The sequence below is a fragment of the Moschus berezovskii genome, chromosome 15, assembly GCF_049115385.1.
Source record: "Moschus berezovskii isolate FMDL1 chromosome 15, NW_MosBer_1.0, whole genome shotgun sequence".
NCBI lineage: Eukaryota > Metazoa > Chordata > Mammalia > Artiodactyla > Moschidae > Moschus > Moschus berezovskii.
In genome coordinates, this window is record NC_142474.1 from 38494553 (window position 1) to 38499782 (window position 5230).

At 36.1% G+C, this 5230-nt stretch overlaps 1 non-coding gene across 1 annotated transcript; it reads right to left on the reverse strand.

The window, feature by feature from the left end:
* Positions 1-523: 523 nt before the first annotated feature.
* On the reverse strand, positions 524-595 carry TRNAY-AUA (transfer RNA tyrosine (anticodon AUA)). Its single transcript has one exon. It is a non-coding gene; the product is annotated as a tRNA-Tyr (tRNA).
* Between the last annotated feature and the right edge of the window lie 4635 nt (positions 596-5230).

Consider the following 5230-nt stretch of genomic DNA (forward strand, 5'->3'; position numbering starts at 1 on the left):
CTGAGAACAAATAAAGTCTTGTTCTTCCTTCTCAATCTGTATGCCTTTAATTCATTTTGTTTCCTTTTCTTGTCTTATTGTATCAGCTAAGACTTTGGTATGATGTTAAATAGAAATGATGGAGGGAGAATCCATGCTCTGTTCCTGACCTTAGGGACAAAGATGTGTGGATTTTTTTTTTTAACCAAGCTGAAGATACTGTCCTCTGTTTCCATTTGCATGTATATATATCAGTGTTTATCATGCATTAGCACCGGGCTTTGTCATGTGCTTTTTCTGCATCTGATGGTTACAGGATTTTCTTCTTTAGCCTATTGATGTAATAAATTATATTTATTGGTTTTGAGTGTTAAATTAGCCTTGTATATTCAGAATAAATTCAACTTGAAAGTGAAAGTGAAGTTGCTCAGTCGTGTCAGACTCTTTGCGACCCCATGGACTGTAGCCTACCAGGCTCCTCCATCCATGGGATTTTCCAGGCAAGGATACTAGAGTGGGTTGCCATTTCCTTCTCTAGGAGATCTTCCCCACCCAGGGATTGAACCCGGGTCTCCCGCATTATAGGCAGATGCTTTACCATCTGAGCCACCAGGGAAGTCCAAATCCAACTTGGTTATATATAATTTTTTGTTTCCATTGTGGTATTCTATATGCAAATACTTGAGTATTTCTGTATATATATTCACTATTTGATTCTAGTTTTCCCTCCTTGTAACTTCTTTGCCTGCTTTTGATATTAGGGTAATGCTGGCCTCATTTAATTAGTTAGGAAGTCTTCTCTCTCCTATCTTCTCAAAGAGATTGAGCAAAATTGGTAAAATTTCCTATTAAGTGTTTCATAGAATTCCTCTGTGAAGCTATCTGGGCCTGGAAATTTATTAATTTTTTATTCAACTTCTCTAATAGATATAGATTTACTCATATTATCCATTTCTCCTTGAGTGAGTTTTTGTAGATTATGGTTTTCAAGAATTTACATATAAATTATAGATTTTTCAGTCATAAATAGGTATTGGATTTTGTCAAATGTTTTGTTCTGGATCAATGATATGGTCATATGATTGATCTCCTTTAACTCGTAAGTATGATGGATTACTTTGATGAATTTTTAACATTGAACCAGCCTTACACATCTAAAAACCCACTTGAACACAATAAATAATTCCTTTTATGCATTGCTGATTTCATTTGCTAATAAGTCGTTGAGGATTTTTGCATCGAAGTTCATGAGAGAAGCTAGTCTGTATTTCTTAGACCATCTTCCTTATTTTCCTTTATTATTGTCTTTGGTTTTGGTATTACAGTAATATAGTTTCATAAGGGAAGTGGGCCTCCTGCTCAATTTTCTGGAAGAAACTGTAAGTTCAGTTTTTATTTTAAATGTTTGGTAGAATTTTCCAGTGAAATCATCTGGCTGTGAAGTGAATGTTTTGTTTCGTATTTGTTTCTCAGGGGTTAAAATTACAAATTCAGTTTCTTTAATAGTTATAGTATTAGTCTAGTCCAGTTACCTCATTCACTTTTGTTGAGATTTTGTAGCCTGTTTCTCTAGGAATTGATCCTTTTTTTTTTTTAAAGTTGTCATATTTATGATCATAAATTTGTTTGCAGTATTCCCTTATATTTTTTAGTTTGCTGAAGGAGCTGTTGTGGTATTCTCAGTTTCATTTTATAGTTAATTATGTATCTTCTTTCATTTTATCTTTGCTAATCTTGATGGAGAGTTATCAATATTGATTTTTTTAATAAAGTTTTTTATTTTGATGATTTTTTTCTCAGTTGTTTCTTTAGCTGATTTCTGCTCTTTGTGAATTTTTCTTTTCTGCTTTTATTGTGGGAATTTTGCTATTTTTTCCCTAGTTTCCTGGGTTAGATTATTGATTTAAGACCTTTGATAATTTTATTGCAAACACTTGTGGCTATAAATTTCTCCCTCTCAAAACTGTTTTAGATGCCATATACATGTTTTTACTTTGAGCTTTTGCTTATTTCTAAGTATTTAAAATTTTGGGGGCATTCTTTTTTAACTTTTGGATTATACAGAAGTTCTTTGTTTAATATTAAAGTAATTGAAGAATTTCCTATTTTCTTTCTCTTATTAATTCTAATTTGACTTCATTGATGTCACAAAACTTGCCCTGTATAGTTTAATGTTTTAAATTAGGTTTTGTGAATTAAAATTTAATCTGTCTTATACAGATGGCTAACAAACACATGAAAAGATGCTCAACATCACTCATTATCAGAGAAATGCAAATCAAAACCACAATGAGGTACCACCTCATGCCAGTCAGAATGGCTGCTATCAAAAAGTTTACAAACAATAAATGTTGGAAAGGGTGTGGAGAAAAGGGAACCCTCTTACACTGTTGATGGGAATGCAACCTAGTATATCCACTATGGAGAACAGTGTAGAGATTTCCTTAAAAAAACTGGAAATAGAATTGCCATATGACCCAGCAATCCTACTGCTGTGCTTACACACTGAGGAAACCAGAATTGAAAGAGACACTTGTACCCCAATGTTTACAATAGCTAGAACATGTTTACACTGCTTACAATACACTGTTTGCAATAGCTAAGCAACCTAGATATCCATTGGCAGATGAATGGATAAAAAAGTTGTGGTACATATATACAATGGAATATTACTCAGCTGTTAAAAAGAACACATTTGAGTCAGTTCTAATGAGGTGGATGAAACTGGAGCCTATTATATACAAAGTCAAGTAAGTCAGAAAGAAAAACACCAATACAGTATATTAACACATATATATAGAATTTAGAAAGATGGTAACGATGACCCTATATGCGAGACAGCGAAAGAGACACAGATATAAAGAACAGACTTTTGGACTCTGTGGGAGAAGGCGAGGGTGGGATGATTTGAGAGAGTAGCACTGAAACTTGTATATTACCATATGCAAAATAGATGACCAGTGCAAGTTCGATGCATGAAACAGGGCACTCAAAGCTGGTGCACTGGAACGAGCCTGAGGGATGGGATAGGGAAGGAGATGGGAAGGGGGTTCAGGATGGGGGACACACGTACACCCATGGCTGATTCATGTCAATGTATGGCAAAAACCACCACAATATTGTAAAATAATTAGCCTCCAATTATAATAAATAAATTCAAAAATTTAATCTGTCTTGGTGTTTGCTACAGGTATACTTGAACAAGCTCTGATGGAGTGGAGTGTTGGGTAATGTCAGTTAGATCCTAACTATGAATAGATACTAGTTATGGTTGCTTTTCTGGGACATTGGACTCATAGATTTCCTTGTACTGACATTCTGGAAATAGAACCCCTGATAATGAGATTTTGAAGCAATGTTTCCTTTGTCTTCTAGTTACTACTGGCATTCTGCTAAAATTTTCCTGATATTTTTTCTTGATTTGTAAGTGAGTTGGTTAGATGGTTTGTTTGTTTCATTTCGAAATCTGAAGATTCACCGTTTTATATTTTGTTATTTCTGTCATTTCCCATTAATTTTCTATAAAAAATTGAAGCCATCCTTACAGTTTCCATGATGTTGTAAAAACTCGTATAAACTAGTCAAATTTATAAGAAATTTAAAGAAGATTTTAAGGAAACAAATAGACGTATAAATGAGTAAGGACCATGTTAGTTATTTTCTATTTAAATAATGCTGCTATGTCACTTCAGTCGTGTCTGACTCTGGCGACCCCATAGACGGAAGCCCACCAGGCTGCCCCGTCCCTAGGAGTCTCCACGCAAGAACACTGGAGTGCGTTGCCATTTCCTTCTCCAATGCATGAAAGTGAAAAGTGAAAGTGAAGTTGCTCAGTTGTGTCTGACTCTTAGCGACCCCATAGGCTGCAGCCTACCAGGCTCCTCCATCCATGGGATTTCCCAGGCAAGAGTACTGGAGTGGGGTGCCATCGCCTTCTCTAATTTAAATGTTAGTTGCTGTTAATCTGTCAGGATTAGTGAGCATCAGTGTCAGTAAGTAGAAAACCAGTGGAAAGCCCATCCACTCATTGACTTCCACTAGAGGTTAGGCTGGAGAATTTTCCTGGAAAACCAGTCAGCATCACTTTCTTTGCACAGGGTGTGGGAATTGTTCCCATTTAAAAAGAAATGCTCTTTGGTCCTGGCTGAAAATTGAAATGGCTATTGTTTTTTCCTTTCCTGTTGAAATGGAGTAACAGTTGGCTCTCCAAGAGTCTACTACTCATTTTAAGTACCCAATAAAAGTCCTGTAGATACACTTGAAGTGCCAGCGAGAGGAAAGGAAATTAGAAACCTAAAAAATATTTGAACACAGGTTTGAGGTTATTTGAACTAATAACATTTATGACTAATGAGACTGAAGATATGATTAGACTTTCTTTGTGAGCAAGCACAGCATCTCCTGGCAACCACTGGTTTTATTTCAGAAAAGGGTATCTTTATCACACATAGTTTCTCTGACTATGGGACTCAATTGTTGGAATACTGAAGTATTGTGGCTTATTGTAATCAAATCTGCATGCAGGTTTCTCTGTGAAGTAATTGTAATCTTCCACTGTACTGAAGGAAATGCTTTGTAATAAAACTCATGTTAACCATGGGGCAATTTCACTCAGTGCAAAAAGATTCTTTTTATAGATAACAATCTAACATGTAACATTTTGAAAGAATTTAAGTCTGGGGGTTGTTGTGACATCAACCACTATTTCTTATCCTAGTACATAGCATAATACCTGAGTATTGGGACTCATAGGCGAAGACACTATCAAATATGTATATACGTGCCTGTGTGTGTATTGTGTACTTCAGTCATGTTTAACTCTTTGTGACACTGTGGACTGTAGCCTGCCAGACTCCTCTGTCCATGGGATTCTCTAGGCAAGAATACTGGAGTGGGTTGCCATTCATGCCCTCCTCCAGGGGGTGTTTCTGACCCCGGGAAAGAACCCATGTCTCCAGAGTCTCCTACATTGCAGGCGGATTCTTTACCCATTGAGCTGCCTAGGAAGTCTCCCCCCGCCCTGCCACCACCCCCCACACAAACACAATACATATACCCATTCTCTTTCTGAGCATCTTTCTAATAAATACAACTTTTACAAGTAGGGGAAGGAATGGCCATAAAGGTAGATTGCACGATCTTGTTCTCCTTTCCTTAGGCAGCTAGCCATACATTCTACAGTCATAAATTTTTATAGATGTAAAACTGAAGATTGGTTGTAGGAAAATGAAGTAAAATAAATTAATTCATA